At 43.8% G+C, this 18089-nt stretch overlaps 1 protein-coding gene and 1 long non-coding RNA gene across 9 annotated transcripts in view; one reads left to right on the forward strand and one right to left on the reverse strand.

Annotated features, from left to right (window-relative positions):
* RABGAP1L (RAB GTPase activating protein 1 like) overlaps nucleotides 1–18089 on the reverse strand; it is a 237276-nt gene that overhangs the window by 25160 nt on the left and 194027 nt on the right. The gene's annotated exons all lie outside the window — the stretch shown is intronic.
* LOC147651452 (uncharacterized) lies at nucleotides 3954–18057 on the forward strand. Its single transcript, XR_015273970.1, has 5 exons — nucleotides 3954–4090; nucleotides 8634–8797; nucleotides 15500–15639; nucleotides 15848–15962; nucleotides 16775–18057. It is a non-coding gene; the product is annotated as an uncharacterized LOC147651452 (long non-coding RNA).

Genomic DNA, 18089 nt, shown 5'->3' on the forward strand with positions numbered 1-18089 from the left:
AATGCTCTGCAGAGCTGATAAGGATCTGGCTAAAAAACTGGTTCCACATCAACATCTTGTTATAAACTGTAAGTCAAATTTTATTCTTTATCCACAGATCTGTCTGTTTATATTTGAAAAACGGAAACCCACCAAGGCAGGAACCTCCCTTGGAATGGAAAATATGACCCACTTCCCTCATAATGATTATAACTTTGAAATTATGGGGGCTTTCAGGCAAAGATATGGGAAAAGGAATACCAGTTCTCTACAGTGAGTGTAACAAGACAGATAAACGAGAAGAGCAGCAGCAGCAAGGAGCAGAGCAGCAGCACCAAGGAGAAGAGCAGCAGCAGCAAGGAGCAGAGCAGGAGCCCAGCCCCGCCGCTCCCGGCCGCCAGGGGCGCTGCCCTCGCTGCAATTCCGCTATCGGCCGCCAGGGGCGCTGCCGGCTCCCGGCCGGGCATGGCTGCCATGGCTCCCCGCGCCGCCAGGGGGCGCTGTGCCCGCCCGCATCTCCCTCACGCAGTGATGGCGGCACAGCCGGCACCAAGAGATGGAAATGGCGCTTCCTTTGCAAACTCACGGCGGACAGCCGGTCCTGGGGCCCCGCTGCAGGGTGAAATGGGCTCTAGCAGGGATCATGGAGCAGTGGCTGGGATGGCAGAGGCGGGCACACCTGGGGTGGCAAATAAAGCGTCGCAAAATCTCCAGAGCCCTGGCAGAAGCTGTAGGGTGTCCAGGCGGGCAAGGAGTGTCAGGTAAAAGCATAGCAAAAACCCCAAATCACTGCAGAAAACAGCAGGGCTGGGCAGCAGCAGCCAGGCTTCCACAAACTGCTGGGAAACACTGCCTCCAGAGGGGGTCAGGGGTCGGGGTCCCCTTCCCAGTGATGTCGGGTGTTGAAAAGCTCCCAGGTGAACAGCGGCTCTTGCGAGCAGAGGCTCACACATGGTGAGGAGACGCAGTGAAGAACAAAACCACTCAGCAGTGGCAGCCAATCCTCTGGGCAGCAAGAGTTCGGCACCAAAACCACACCTGTTCCACTCTGGTCCTGAGAGTGAGAGCTCAGAGCAGAGCCCAGCCCCTCACCCCCCAGCCAAAATCTCATGGTACCTTCTGCACTTGCCAAAGCCCCTGAGCTCAGAGACAGTAGCAAACTGCACCTTTCTTCCTCCTCCTCCCAGCCACATCTTTTGTCTCTCTTAAGTATTGTCATTATCATCTCTTAGGCAACAAAAGGGAGAAAATTCCCTGAGAGAAAGAAAAAAAAATAAAATAAAAAATCCTAACTCCACACAGGCAGAATTAGAGATTGAAGGAAAAACTGGGATTGGAAGGGCTCCAGGGGGTGCATGGACCAAACTCCTGCTCAGGCAGGGGCAGGTTGAAGCAAGAGCATGCTGCATGCTGCTCCTGAAGGCCTCCAAGGATGGAGATGCCAGAGTCTCCCTGAACAGAACTGCTTTCCCTTGTGCTGAGCCAGAACTGACTCTGCTGCAAATTATGAACATTTGTTATAATGCAATGTCCCATCATTGTCTTCCTCTGCTTCTAAGACCTTTTAGGTGGCCAGAGACTGCACTTAGATCCCTCATGAGCTTTCTCCTTCTCAGGCTAAGATGCCCCAATTCTCCCATCCTTCACTGTGCAGTCAGACCCTGCCTTCCCATCAGTCTTCCACTCCACTTGCTTTAGCCTGTGAATATCCATGGGGGCTCAGGACTGGATTCAGGGAGAGAGATACATTTCATTGACACCTGTCCGTGCACAGCCAGCCTTGGGCACACAGGTTATTCACCACCACTCCCAGCTTACACTCATGCTGTCCAGAGATTTAGCGCCCATCCTGCAGAGATGATGGAATTTATCCTACTCAGGATTCTGCATTTACCTTTGCACTTGCCGAACCTCGGCAAGCTCCTCTCAAGCCCAGTACTTGCCCTCCAGTTTCTGCCCCTTATTAAACAGGGTACGTCCTCTTCTGGTGTCTTGGCCTGAATGTGTTAAACACAGCCCCACTATCAACCCCCAAATATGTTCAGATCCCTGCCAGTTAGACTTCAACCCATGAATGCACTGCACTTCTCCCAGGCCTCCCCAGTTTTTCACCTGCTTTGCAGTTCACCCACCCACTCCAAACCTCCTGAGTTCAGCTTTGATGAGAAGCTGAGAGCTTAGAAATCCTTATGCCAGAGTCTGCCAGTATATAACCACAAATTCTTTCTATGAAATGGCTGATAATTCCCCCAAATAGAGAGCTAAACACAGCAATGCAGGCAGGAAAATGGAAATACAATTAAGCTTTCCACAAGAACGTCCTTCAGCTCTGGATTAAGAGGATTATACCACTTAGAATAGCATTTTTATAAACCCTTGAGTCCAAGTTTTCTGCAGATAAACCAGGAATTGAAATTCCCCACAGCAAAGCTGCCCAATTCTTGCACAAACTACACAGCAGCCCACTTATATATGCTGCTCTCCATGTCTCTGCACAGTAGTTTCAGAACAACTTGAAATTCTGAAAGCAAGACCACACAGCAAAATAACCCCATTTCATGATCACGTTGCAATATGACTAATTTTATTATATGTTGGGGGATTGCTATTATACAGTGTAGCTTTGAAACATATTTAACAAAACCTTGGATTGTCCACATCATTTTTAATTGTTTAAGAGCATCAGAACAACATTATAAAAATGCTGCTATGCTTTCCAGATGGATAAAGATGATGTGGACAACAGCAGATAATTCTGACTGTGCTCAAGTTCATGCCTATATGGCACTGGCTGTGTCAGAAGGTCACAGAGGGCTGGCCTAAAATACAAGGAACCCGCACAGATCTCACCTGGCCTGGTTTGGTTTCAGCATTAACCCTTTGTCACCTCATGTCATGACGTGGCTCTCTGTGCAAGGGAGACTTCTGCGCAACCTGGCCCATTGCACAACCCAAAGGGGCTACAGTGAGTTACCTGTAATGCCAGAAACCTTCCAGCGAGACCATCCCAACCACAGAATGAAAGTTTTATAGAACATTTTCTTTTTAACTATTCTCTGCAACCTGAACGGATTAATAGAAAAGCTTTTCAAAATAACAAACTGTATTTTGCAAACCCAACAGATGAATCCCAGATTGCAACATACCTGTGCTATTAAAATGAACTCTTAGAATAAACAAAACGTCCACAAGTCCTTCCTGTAGAACGTCCCTTTGTGTACAGTACACACCTTTGTGCAAGCTGGTGAAATGACTGTGACAGAGTCAACACGATTTGCCCCAACTTAGCTAAACCGTCAGCTTGTCCCGCAGTTAAATGGAGCAGCAGAGAAACAAAAGAATCTTTCTGAGCCATCAGGTCCTGTCCCTTCATAGTGCAGACTATGAAGACTCCCACACACTATGAAGGGACTCCCATGCATTGTCTAATCCTATAACAATCCTGAGGAGAGCTTCATTTTAAACACCTGCAGGTTGTTTGCACCATTATTTGCTTAGTTCATATCCTCCAAAAACCAGTTACAAAGCAGTTAGGTGTTTCCTATGTAAACCCAACAAAAAACATACTTCTTGATTTCTTTACTAGTACATAATGCACTGAAACATGGAATCCTAGAATGGTTTGGGTTGGAAAAACTTCAAAGACCATCTTGTTCCAACTCTCTGCCATGGGCAGCGATAGCTTCCATGGGACCAGGCTCAAAGTCCCATGTTAATACACAAACATGTTAATACTCTGATATCAGGAAAAGAAAAAAAAAAAAATTGATCACGACAAACCCTTACAGTAAAGTCAGTTAGTCATATCTGCTAAATAAAAGTAAAATTATACTTTTTCCTCCCACAGTTGTTCTCTGTTTACTAGGAGATAAGTAGTTACTTCATAGAGAAATGTTTTTCATCTTATTTTCAGGGTGGCAGAAAACATCTGGAGATGTGATGTGATGCTTTCACACCTGTTCCTCTCTCTCTAGGTCACTCACAGCTGATCCAAAGGAATCTAGAGATCCACAACACAGTTTCTGTTACTTGTGCTCTGCAGCTGCCCAGACCTGCAGAGGCCATTGCTGAGCCCAGCATGGCTGCAGTTCCCAAAGGTTCAAATCACAAGGTAAGCCACTGCCAAAGGTCTTCTTACCACAGGGATTTTAATTCAGCAACTGCAAGTGCTAGCTCTAGAACAACCCAGCAGTTCAGGGCAGGAAGCTCCAAGGAAAACCCTCTGCTCATCATCCCTTGCTGAAAGAAACTCATCCTAAGACACTCTCCCAGAGCTGCCAGGACCAGGCTCTGGTTAATCCTATTGCAACACCAGGTTCTGTCTGAAAGAAATCCTACTCTGGCCTTCCAGGCAAAGTAACACATGCTGCCACAGCTATCAGCTAAGGCAGAGCACGAGGAAAGGCTGTGGCTGGACAGTGAATTAAGGGATACCATGTGTTTAAAAATATCCATCAAGGGAAAAAACGTGACTCCTGATCTGCCTGATAACCAAAGCCTGCTTGGAGCCCAGCCCCAAACCAGGTTATATTAGAGCTGGTTTTGTCTATACTGAATTTTTAGATTTATTGTCTAACCATTATAATGAACCTTGAAAATTCTGGCCTAAAGAAGGCGAAAGACAGGAAAAAACATCATAATAAAAGGGATTGGGCAGAATTTTGGTTTACATCCAGAGATTCAATGATCCTACATGAGATGCAGGAAATAAGTTCAGCATCTGAGATCTCCTGAGCATGGAGAGGCAGAAAAACCTGAGCAGGAAACAAGCATAGAGACACTTTACACAAAATACAGTAAAGCAGATTTTCCTTTTCTAAGAACAGCTTCCTTTGTCCCAGCAGAGGAATTGACTGGGGACAAACACACAACCAGCCCCAAATCTGCACAAACGAGCACTTCTTTAGGCTGTTGAATAATTAGTTAATTTGTATTTAGCCTGAAATGTTAACTGTATCTGCCTGCACATTAAGCTTAATACCTGTACATACATTTTTATTTCAAAACACTCCTTCTAGGCATCCTGGCTCCCACATGGGCTCAGGATCTGAGGCCAAAGATGAACTCTTGCACCAAATTTCAGAGCCTGCAGCTCCCTCCAAGCACTAAGAACTCCATGACAGAGGGAGATGACCACACTCTACATATCACTTAGAGAAAGAGACATGCTATATTATATGAATAAATAGCATATTTCATTCAACAACAAGATTTTTACAGATATTTCTGCTGATTTCGAAACATATAAAAGTGGAACATCATCATTGCCAAGGAAGGGACTGATTCTCTCAGATTTAGTGATGAGGGTACCTGCACCCCACAACCACCATCTACTCCAACCTCCTGACTTGCATTCTAACAGTCTGGATTGGCTTAATTATTATTCCAATTATGTAAAAAATATTTTTTAACTATGATCCTACTGAGAAAATCACCTTCTTCTAAACTTAGCTGCCCAGAGAGAGATTTTAATAATCTCTTCTGAAATAGATTATTTTCATTTTTTTGATGCATGACAGCAATTTCTGAAAAAGTAATAAAATAGAAACCAAGTAATAAAAAGAGAAATTAAAGAAAAAAAAGTGCACTAAGAAGTAAAGTTTTCAACAGAAGGACTTAGCTCTAGGACAGAGCAAAACCTTGAGCACTACTGGCAAAGGAGGAACACCTACCACAGCTTTGGGTTTGCTGACTGCCACCAGATTGGCCAGAAAATCCTCATCGCGCAGCTGGCCAAACACATGGGCATCGTAAGCCACCACTATGGAGACCTCTTCCATCATTTTGCCGTCAGGCTGCTGTTAGCGGCTGAGCAGGTCCACAGTCCACGGCTGAGCCTTGGCTCAGCTCCCTGTCAGTTGTTCACACCCAGCTGAAGAGCTCGTGGGGAAGGAGTGTCACGAGAGAGAAAACATGACCCAGCAAATCGGCTCCGTTCGGGTTTTCCTCTCAAGGGCACCTTTGGTATCATGGGAAGCACGTAGGGCACACCTGCTCACACTCCCAACACCTGGCTTGCAAAAGGCATTTGCTGAAGTTTGGAGAAAGGCAGGAACCTGTTTTAATTCCAGTATTAGGCCAAAGATGAAACAGCAGAAGACATAAACAGGTTAGTGTTAAACAAGAAAAGATCTGTCAGGTCTTGACGGCAGCACTGAAATCACTGCTGTAACTTCTCTCGTTTGGTAGAAGTTGTTTGTTCTTTATATCCAGTTTTCTCCCATGAAAGCTGATATTCCTGTCAGCAGAGTCGTCCAACGAATTGCTGCTTCTGGCTTACTTGTAAGTTCACAGAGATCGGTATAATGCTGATTTCTTTCAAGCACTCCTTGAAATTTTCTGCCAGTTTCTAAATCTCTCCTTTAAAATCTTTTAAAACACTCACTCCTGCTTTTCCGCAGATTTCAACTGCTTTCTGTACCCTGTAGATACTTTGATTTTAGCAGGAAGATGACAGCATCAAGTCACAACCCTCCAAAAAAGTGTCCTTCAGTTTTCACATGTAATAGAGAGTAAACCAGCCCTGAAAAATGCAACAAGGCTCTAAAGCTCTTTCTTGAATTAACTTGTATCTCCACAAGTGAAATAAAAACAATTTATGCAATTAAAACTTTCCAAAGAAGCTTTTTAACTTTAGATCTGGCACTGGTCTTGCTTTAGTTAGGAAGTAAAGAAGTTAAGAAGTATGTTATCTCTCGTCTGTGAATCCTAAATAGTGGAGCAGCCTTCAAATTGCTCCTGACTTCCCAATTAATTTATCATAACTTCTTTTGTCTCTCTGACACAGAGCAAAAACAGCAAAACAGCACAAGGAAAAAATATGGAAAAAAAAATAATTAAGAATCAGTACTCTGAGAACTACAAATGAAAATCTAGAAAACAATACAGGATTTGAACAAACAAAATATCCCAGAAGAAACTCTTTTCAGGACAATAAGGCAAGGTGTAAAACTCCATCCACTACATTTTTATCTTTTCTGGAAGCCTTTTCCTCCTGGTGAAAAGTCGTACCTGCTCAAGAAACAGAAATCATTCCAGCCATCCATTTGTCTCCAAAAAGAGTCCGTGCTGGATGCAACCAATCTGGTAGAAATGTCCAGGGCAGGTTGGTGTGGCATATGGTTACACCCTTGCTTTCCAGAATGAATAGTCAGACCCACCTTGCTTTTCTTTTTCCTCTTCTCCTGGAGTATCGTTATCAAAGACTGCAGCTATCTTAATAGCACCAGGTGCTATTTGCATTTGAATAGGAAACTTGAGCAACAGCTGTAGCGGGCAGGATTAAAATCCTAACATCTCCTCCACTTAAATAGTGGGGAGAAATTACATGTTATTGCTAGGAAACAGAGAGTTCTAATAGGCTTACGGCAAACAAAAATGCAGCACTTGAGGTTAAACTCTTGAGACTAAAGCAGATTCTGATCATGCTTAACCCTTGCAGGATGAAGAAAGATATTTTTTCCCTTGAAACGCACCTATAGTGTATTCTTTCCTTGTTTTTCTTCAAAGGCAATTTTTTCCAATTAATTCCCGTAGTAGAAAGACTTCAGATTCCAGCCCGGCTAAGGAGAAGGTGGCTCTCCACGCCACCTGTACAAAACGCCTACCTGCTATGCCAAACCCGGCTCAGGTTTTCTGAAGCCTTTAAATGCTGCTTCCTCCTCACCTCCAATGCCTTGGGGGGGGGTTTGGGGCTTTGGTATCTTCTCGTATGAAGAGCAAGTTCGAAGCGTGGGGCTGCTGGTGGCCCCTCCCCGGTGTGCTGACAAAGGCAACTGCTGCCAGAGGTACGGTCCCTTCCCACATCCCCTCCCACCCGCTGGCATCCGCGCCAGGGGCTCCCAACAGGGCTTGGCATTACCTTGGAACAGTCAGGTAGGCGCAGGGGAGGGAGCAGGTGGTGTAACAACAAACATTCCCATGTTAATGAAAGACCAATTTAATTCTGCGATAAGGGCAGGAGGTGGAGAATGCAAATTATCAAACATACTCCATAGCTGCAGCTACTCGAACCCCTCCCCTGATCTAGCCAACAGGCTGAAATTTCCATTTATAAGGAATTATGGACCAGAACTACGTTTTTCTTTTGCTCTTAGAGAGGTTACAATTACTTAACAGAATTACATCTGCATATTATTGTATAATTACTTCAGTAATTCTCATACCTATTCATAACAACGGGTTTATAATCTTGGCATGTTCTAACTTGCAATTGCAAGAACTAACAACTGATTTGTGACGTTGTCTTATGCATCTCTTTAAATAGAACGTTTTTCAGTTGTTTCAGGCAAATGAAGCTGAGCTGCCTGCAAATCCCTATGATCCTGCATTTTACATCCCTGTTAGCAGCCTGTGCTATACCCTGAATCAGCACACAAAATTATAACTATCAAGCCAGGTAGACGAAATATTTTGAATTAAACTGATCAAAGCAAACACATCCACCCAGGCACAAATGCAGCCTGCTCACACCAGCATAGCTGGAAGGGAAAGGGCAAGCAGAGATGCTTGCCCATCTCCTCAGGCCACACTACACACTTCTCCCAGCCCCTCCATACACAGCCATCCTCTGCTGGGGTTTTTAGGTGCTGAAGTGATGAATAATCTACCAAAAGACAATAAAACCCATGTAGAATATTCATATTTCCTTACAGCAAAGAGCGCATCTTTGTCTAACACCGCATCTACCTTCCTCAAGGACCAGAAACGCAGCCCCCTCCACGACACAGCTGTGAAAGCATACCTCTAAAGCAGGAATTTTTGGAGAAGCAGTGCAACCAAGCAATCTGGAGACAGAGGAGAGCCAGCAGAAGGACAGGTGAGCTGTAGAAAACTGTTAACTTGTTAAGCTAAGTAGCTCTAATTTGAGTTGTTGGGATTTATAAGCCGATGGTTAATAGAGGTGAACGGAAAATTCCTGAATTGAGCAAACCAGCTCTCCTAGCAAAGCAAAATCCTGCTCACTCCCAAGATAAATTCATTCTCACTCCACCCCCAGGAATGTCTTGCTGCTATCTGACAGGGATAGGATCTTCTGACAGACAGGGAAGTGAGGTATGTGCAGCTCCTTGGTAAGCGCTCCCTTCCTGCCACCAGCTCCAGGAACACAAAGGCCTTTTCTGTGATTTGCCTCTCATGCATTAATGAATCCGGGAAGATCACAGCCGTCTTCAGAGAAGGAAACATAAAACCCCTTTCAGAGCACTTAGAATGGCATTTGGCAGTCTTCAAGATAAGTTTACATGTCTTTTTCCCCCCAGTGGGAATGAATAACGATAGTATCAGCTCTTCTTGTAATTCTGAACCCACAGGAAGGGCTTTTTCAGACACATCTAGCAAGAGAAAGCCACCTGGTTACAAAGTCAAACGCTGTGGATCACACACACGCTTCTATTCTCTCCACACCCACAAAGGGCTTGCCAACCATCAGAGAGCAGCAGAAACTGGAACTCTGTTCCAGTTTTAGACATGTTTCTAGATTCCACATGTGACTGGAATGCAAAGTCACCGTGGCTCGCAGGAATGACCTGCATCATTCCAGAAATGTATTTTCCAGGCTCTAACTGGCTGGCAATTGCTTCTCCAAGATTTATTTTTATTATTTAAAATGTCAGATTAACATGACCTATTTTTTTTCCCCTCCAAAAGAAGTGGGTGTATGCACCTGTGTTTCTCCTAAAATAATTCTCCAAATGTGTGGAAAAATCTGGGCTTGGTGTGCTTTAGCACATACAGTTACAAGGGTAAATCCTCCCAATTAGCTTGCTCCTGGTTTGAAAACAGGCACAATTGTAAAACTAATTTCTGCAGATTAAAGCCAGCAAGGCCATCCCACTGGAGAGAGGGAATGTGCTCTCCCAGTGGTGGCAGAGGTCAGCGTGGCTGGAATTGCTGAGGCATACCCGACACACCGGTGATGCACTCCCCCCTCAGTGGAACTGCGGAGCCCAACACAGGGAAGAGCTGAGGACTTGAGAATCTTCATTTTCTGGTGCCAAAAACCCAAATTTCCCTCTCCCAGCCTCCCCAAATCTGCTGCATGCCACACAAAAAGCTACTCGTGCTTCCAAGCAACAGCTGCTGCATAAGGATTTTCTTCCACAGTGATCCTATAGATAATCTTTGAAGAAAGAAAGTAAAACTCTTTATCAGCCACACCCTAAAACCCGAGAGGGCGAAGATCAGTCCAGCCAATCCCTGCCCAGCCTACCGGAGCTCTCTCCCTGGCTATCTGCAAGCACATTCTCAACTAATTCTGTTCTGTGTCTTTGCTCAGTTCCTCACCGAGGTGGTTACTAGCACTTGAAATTTTAAGGGTTTGGGTCAAGTTCGCTCTTCATTTCAGTTTTTATATAATGTAAACTACAGCTAAATAAGGCATGCCCAAAATAAATCTGCCTGTTTTGATTTCTAAAACCACACAAACATGAACAAGATGAAACAGCAGCTTAGTTGGGACACCAGTTTACAGGTACATGCTCATTATTCAGCTCAGTCCATTCCAGATTATTTTGAAGCTTTTAAAATTAATTAATGATCATATTTTGATTTTTAATTTATTAAATTCACACTTTTACTTTATGTTTTGATACATCTCTCCTGTCCTGCCACTATCACTTTTCTAAGGGCAGAAGAAGTTATTTCCTCTCTCCAGCCAGGCTTCATTCAGATGTGAATGGTCTGCCAGAAATACTTTGCTTCATGAACTTACTTCTTGCCTGCTAAGAATTTGGGTTAGAGTTGCATTGACTTTTTGCTTGTTCATGTTATTCCAGTGGCAAAGGCAGCACATGACTCTAACTGAGCTCTCAGTGCATTTTATTGCTTAGCCCCACAAGGAACTGTGGTGTGATAGGTGACAGAGGAACAAGGAAAGAACCAGACATCCCTGAGCCAGTATTGATACCAAGTAAAGGAATACTGAATCTTAGTGTGAGTTTTTGAAAATTCCAACTTTTGGCTGTTGAAAAACAGATTTTACAGGATATTTGGGGCATAGTTTGTATTTACCTAATATAACCAAGTGAGCTGAGCATATTTCCTCTTTCCCTGTCTTTGTGTTTTGGCAAATAGGGTATTTTCTTTTCCTGTTTGGAAAAGCAAGGGGCAGTACCAAGTGAGGGCAAACACTCTCCCAGCCTAATACCCTCTGAATGGGCCAGGCTCATTTGGAGCAGTGAGAACACTACAGAAACCATACAGAAAGAATGGGCAGAAATTCCTGATCTGCCTTGAAGCATAATTTTCTGAGAAACAGCAGGCTTCCTCCACCTGGCTCCTGTGTCACCCTTCTCTTTGGGGACCCTTTTGTATCTCCTTCCAGTTCCATGATCGCAGAGATCCACAAACAACTCAACTCCACCACTCAGAGAAGTGGTGACAGTTCCGGAGCAGAGCCAGGTACCAGGGACCTCCCTACACCTGCCCCACAGCCATGGCCAGTGTCTCCTAAACCTGTGCTCTCCAAGATCACTACCAACAGGTCCCCCAGCTGCTGAATAGACAAACATAAACAACCAGTTTGCCATGACAGGGATCTCTGATATTCCCTGGAGTTACTAATCCAAGAACTGAATAATGCTTGTATGGCATTTAGACTGCACAAATGCTGTTTAGAGCTGGATTCCATAATAAACTCAACACTACCTGTGAAATGTATTTTAAACTTGCTGTATTTATCACTTCACTTGTTATTGAAAAGAAAAAAAAAATGGGTCAAGCTTATCCAAGAAAATTAGTGTAAGAGTTGTATAGGGATGCTTTGCACTTACAATGATTTACATGGATTTCTGGCCTGGTTTCAGTACAGGTTGATTCAGGGATTTCACCCAAACAGTCTGCTGTCTTTTCACTTACAGCAAATGATCAGCAAACCAAAGATACTGATTAACATTAGTCAGCACATTAAATAGCAACATCTGTCACATGAAGAGACTCACACATGGCCCAGGATTCCAGCCTTCTCACTCCAAACCCACATTTGACTTTCTTTCTCAACGTAGATCTGTCTCTCCATATTTTTCATTCCTTTCTCAAAGAAGGGTTAATGGTCCTGAGAAGGAGGATTAATTTTCCTGACACTCCTTACCTATGTCCCTAAGGAAGGCTAATAAAGGTAAATTTAAAGGAAAATGCAAAACTCTAAGGAATACTATTATTGTTGTTACCTGTCAAGTTTGCTCCAGTGCTGAACCAGCCATGCTGCACGGGGAGAATGCAGTGACATGTTTACCTAGATGACCTGAAGTGCCCTGTTTCAGGTCAGATTTTAGTATCTTTACTGACTATCACTTTGCACCTGACCTTCAGTCTGAGACAAGAAAAAAAAGGGGAAAGAAGGAAAGGCTGGAGAGCCAGATGCCATGAGAAATTCTTGTAGTTGAGTATCAGGAAGAAAAAGGCAGGACCACAGTACATCCTCTGCTCATCAATCCCACAGGAGCTGGCCATGCACAAAGTCACCAGGACACTCTTGGCTGTTATGGATGCTAGCTTTGGAACAGGCTGCAGAGAGCTTCAGAGACTGCAGGCCCATGGCCTCTCAGTCCTGCCTGAGAAGCTAGCCTGGGAATTCAAAGGAGGATTTCAAAACAATCCTCAGAGACAGAAAACAACTGCCAGGTGCTGCTTATCTGTCCTCTTGTTTCCTCTTGCAGGAGAGGGTCAGGGGGGCAGTGTGCCCCTGACCAATGATGGTGATGTAGCACTTTGTTAGCCAATAAGAGTTTCTTTTCTGTACTTTACACGTATCTGTCTATAAGACAGGCCTGAAGGAATAAACTAAGGAATTCTCCTGTTGTGACTCCCTTGAGAGTCCAGTGTCGTTCTTTATCGCCGTTCCCAATCGGAACGACAGGCTGTGCTGGTGTCCCACTGACACCCTGACAGGAGCCCCATGGGAAAGGTGAGACATTTCTGTGTGCAAACAGCACAGTGGTGATGGCATATTACCAAAATAAAAAATAAATCTGCCTTCTGATTGCTTGAAAGATGAGATAACGAGTAATCTGAAGTGATGTGGGTGAGCAGGAAATGGCACATGGTGCCAGCCAAACTGGGCTAAACCGGGCAGACCAGTCCAGGCACCTTCCCTGAGGTTGAGCAGTCAGTGTGACTGTGAGACACGGTCTAGACTGAGGCATGCCCAATGACTCTGAAATGAGATCATTTGATGCATTTTGCATTAGAAGTACAAACTACTGACACCTTCCAGGAGAGTGGCATGTCCCTATGTACTGGAGTTAAAGATCAAGGCATTAACTCAGAGGTCACAGGACTGAATGCAGCCCGGAAAAGTCCAGTGAACAGCACTTGTTGGTAGATGTTGATACCAAAGGTAACAAACAGCCAGCTGATACAGAGAAGGCATTTGACCTGAGACCCATATTCTAGGAAAGGCAGAAAGCACCTAAGTCTCTGTACTCCCCTGAAAAAATTCCCTGGGAATTTGCACAGGTCAGCTCCAGGGGAGAAAGGAAGATCAGGACCATGCAAGCTGATCAGCTGTATGTGACTACTTGTAGTATCCACTAATCTAAACTCCACATAATCCTCTCCCCCTAAATCCCTATTCATCATCATCCAGTACAGTGAAAGGGAAATTTTGTTCTCACAAGATGATTTGGGAGACAAACTATTCCAGTACTTAACTGTGCTGATCTAGTCTCCCACTGGGAAAATCTGCATCTACATTTAATGCTTCAATATAATACAATGAGAAAAGCTTCTGTATTTACATGTGATTTAAAGATTACCCTGTCTTGATCTGACTGTTAATAAGCTTATTTTAAGAGCTCAAATGGCATCTGTGGAGGGGCAGAGAAGGCAAATGCTGCCACCAGTTATCAAAAAGCTCTACATGATAATCAGGTATTTCTTCAGAAACCAGACACCAGAGCTATTTCCATATATTCTTCTACCCTCCCCATCTGGCTTATTCTAGCTTGCCTTTTATGTAAAATCTTCACTACAAGTCTTGTATTACTTACTACTATGATACCTAGTCAACTAAAATAAATGAGACACTTTCTAAAAAAATACCAACATAAGGAATTGCTCCAGCTCAGCACAGATGTCCACAGGGCAAGAGGACATTTTCTCCTCATATCCACGTGCTCAGGCTGGGCACAAAATGCTGCTTAAGCTGAGGTCAAGTGCAAGGGCTCTGCTCCCTTGGAAGCTCCCTCGCTCCCAGTGCTCCTGTTGACTCCTCTCAACGTCCAGCTGGAGGCCTATATTCAGAGACAAAATTGAGCCATCATTTCTCATCTGTACTTCATTTTTTAGTATGTCTTTCATGTAAAGGAAGTGTTTGTGCAAAATCCTTTGGCAAGAAGTGCAAGGGAAGTGCTGGTAATGAGTGAGAGCTGGTTTTTGCTTGATCTGAAGGAAAAAAAACCCATCAAAGAAAAACAAAGAATGCAATAAAATTTGAATTACTTGCAAAAAAAAAAGTTTTTAAAATAGGCTTTTATCACCATAAAATTCCTTAATGTATTTCCAAAGTACATATTTTATATGATCACCATCATTACTTTCACTGTTTCCAAAGTCAATGAAGCAAAATAAACCAACTCACAAGAAAGTAATAACTAACATGAAAAAGAAAAGCTGTGTTGCTGTCTACAGTGAATTTCATGTGTCATGTAAGTCCAGGTATCTACATAATGGTTTCAAAGGTTATAGATGTCCTTCTCTCATTTGTTTCTCTCATTTGTGACAGAATAACTGTTTCCCAATTACTCTTTATCCTGGAATCACAGGATGGTTTGGAAAGGACATTTAAAGGTCATCTTGTCCAACTGTGTTGCAATGAGCAGGGATATCTTTCAAAATAATTACTCTTTGAAAGCAGTGAAGGATTTGATCACCTTTCCCACACACAGAATCATAGATGAGAAATGTATGACGGTTGTTTCTTGGAATGCCACACAGTATCTTTCTTCTGTAGATATTTCTCACTGCAGAACTTCCCAGAGAAATACACATGGACTTAGTAACACTCCTGGAAGAGTTGCCTAGGGACTGGCAACTGATTTATCAGGGCATTAACTGGACTCTCCCAGCTTTAAGGAGAGTGAAACCAGTGAGTCCCACTCAGTGAGCATATCCCTGACACTGCCTGGTACTGACACAAGGGTGGAGGTGTCTCACGGGGAAAAATAAAACCAAAAGGGTAATTTCCTTGATGCTAGTTACAATTATGAAATTGAGAAAGACCAAAAGGTCTTTGACCAAGACAGGTCTGAGTCATTTTTCTTATCTCTCCTAATTAAATATAACAGTAGCAAGAGAAAAAGTCCACTCTGAGCTGGAGATGGAATGCCCTAACTCAGTCTCTAGGGGCATGGCCATCCCTTATCAGCAGTGCATGGCACAACATCCAGGATATTTTGTTGGGCAATACTGTGATTTTTCTTCTCACTTTTAAAATTTTTTCCATTTTTCCATTAGGAATGCACAACTGGTGCTCTGTTTATCAGTATTGTTTGCATTCCTGTGCTCTTCTTGAATCTTTCAGAGTTACAGGACTTCAGGGGATATATAGAGAGCTGGCTGGGCCTGCTACCACCAAAGAGAGAACAAGAGTCTGCAGCACAGATCAGTGATCAAGACAGCCACGGGGCAGCCATGTCTTCTGCAATGCCCATGTCTGCTCAGGTTTGTTTTGCCCTTTTTCAGCACTGAAGACCACCCCATGTTTTGCCAGAGCTCTCAAAGTTCAAGAGTGACAGTATGCTCTCTGAGAAGAGCCAAAATGAGAAATGCAGAGATCCTCCCCCATCCCAGCCACTTGTCTGCATCTGGGTATAATTCAAGATGTTAAACATCATCTCCTGTTCCCTAATTGTCTGACATCTCCCCATAGGAAAGATCCTGTTCTTCCTATCTGCAACCAAGGAAATTAAGATGTGTTGGTTTATCTTTTCAAATGTACCTGAAAAAGCCTCTCAGGGCAGCAGAAGTTATTCCTGAGCATTCAGGTTGGTATCAAGTCTCCTGTGCTTTGTTCACACCTCTGAGAGGTGAGAGAATACATGAGGTAACTTCTCCACCTGCCGGAGCACCTGAGCTCTGGGTGAACAATGGCACCAAACCCCACACCTGACACAAACAGCACAGCTTGGCTTGAGAATCTCATCCATATTAAAAAACTACATGGGGCTGCTGGTCAGTAAAGGTTTTATAATCAGCACCCCTCTGGCTGTAAAGAAGTGGACACCCCAGTGAAAGATGTGTCATAAATGACAAGAGTCTATTTTGAAAAAACAAGAATGCATCATGAGCATGCCAAGCCACTCAGATATAATTTAGCTTTCCAAATGGGTAAATGAATGCTTAAAGTAAATAAGAAAATTCAATCTGGACTTAAAACATCACCTTATCTCACTTTGATATAAAAAAAAAAAATTACATCTGGCCTTGTGCACAACCCCTGTTTTGCAGGACAGTATATAAAACTCAAGTGTTCATGTCCTTCTCTCTGTTCTCCCCAAAGAGTCAGGTAATAGCTGGATCATCAAAGCAGAAAAAATAATTTTTAGCAATGAAAACTACAGCAACTAGACAAAGAAGCTGTCAGTTAGTGCAGCCAAAGACTGTAAGGAGAGGCCCAAAAGGCAACATCTGTTGAAGAAGTATAGTCCAGAGACCCAGCTCAAGAATGTTGGCTCTGCTTCCCGAAATAAAAAAGGAAATGGGGGGAAAACCAGTTTGGTCCCTGTTTATTCCAAATAAATCTCTACAGGATTCACTCCCTTCTTTCTCAATATAGTATTTCTATGGTATTGTGCAGGAGCTGCAAAACTGGAGCTTTTGAGAGTCTCTGAATTGTCTCTGAAGTTTTTACTGAGGAGTGTGGCAGTGATTTCACCAAAGAAAGAAAAACAGGACAAACACAGCCAGGCTATGGTGCAGCTTTCCTGGCTGTGAGCAGTGACTCATATCAGTGCTGCTGATTTTCTGCTTGGCATGGAGGTTCTCTGGGCAATGCAGGATGTAACAGAGCACACCAACCACTTCCAGTTTCTCTGGTTTTGGGAGCACATCTGAAAAAAATGGCACAAGCAACATCCTCATTTACACCTCTGCTCTCCTCTGCTATCCACCTGTAGCCACTGTAAATGCTCTGCCAGTTCGTCCATGCACCGAGCACTCCATCAGCAGCCTGCTACTGCCGTGGATGTAATCTCAGACAAAGCTGTGCCCTGGTTGGGATCCCAACCCCACCCTACAAAAATGCAGCTGGTCCTGCAGAACTGCCTGTACAGCAGGGCTCTTCCCAGCACTGCTGGGCAGGAAAGGATAACCATCTCCTCACTCTCGGCAGAGCTGGTTAGGCTACAAGAGGTCTGGAATGTGGACAGTGCTGAAATTAAAGCAGCCAGAAATAAAGTAAGTAGAAAAATGGCTTAAAACCATTTTTGTTCTGACCCTTTTTATTTCCATCAAGGACTGTTGTGACAAACACCAGGTAAGCAGTCCACAGCCAGCTATGCCTTTAAAACATACATTACACTCCTGGATGCCACTCCAGCTCAACATATATCCTGAGAAGTTTGCTCAGTTGATGAACAGGAAAAACAGGGCAGAGGATGGTGCTGGACAAGCAGCTATGCAAGTCAAGGCACCCTGGTGCAACCTGGAGGCTTGTGGCTCTGCTTCTGCAGTAGGGAAGAAATCTGTTTAGCTATGTAAATAAGATGCATAAATAAGTAAATAAGAATAGGAGTGGGCTGAAAAAAAGCACCCAGACCCTGGCCTCTTCAGTATCTTGCAGGTCGCTTAGCAACAGGCTAAGCTAGCTGCTGTAGGGTAAAAGAGCATGAAATCAGCATCTTTTCAGCAAAAGACAAATTGAATGGAAATGTGGGGAGGTGGCCTTTTCCTGGCAGCAGTGAGGAAAGAAGTTACTGGTGAATCTGATCCTGTGGGCATCCTTTTGGAGGGGTTCCTGAATGCAGGGATTGTTAATTAACGTGGCTGAGAGGCTTCATCCTGCCAGGAAACTGATAAATTCCAGAGCACGCCTGGGAAACCAATAATTCCATCTTGATTAAAATTTTGTCAGTTACAGTCACCTCCTGGGTTAATTACTTATTAACCATCTT

This window comes from Cyanistes caeruleus, chromosome 9 (assembly GCF_971803275.1).
Source record: "Cyanistes caeruleus chromosome 9, bCyaCae1.hap1.1, whole genome shotgun sequence".
Lineage (NCBI taxonomy): Eukaryota > Metazoa > Chordata > Aves > Passeriformes > Paridae > Cyanistes > Cyanistes caeruleus.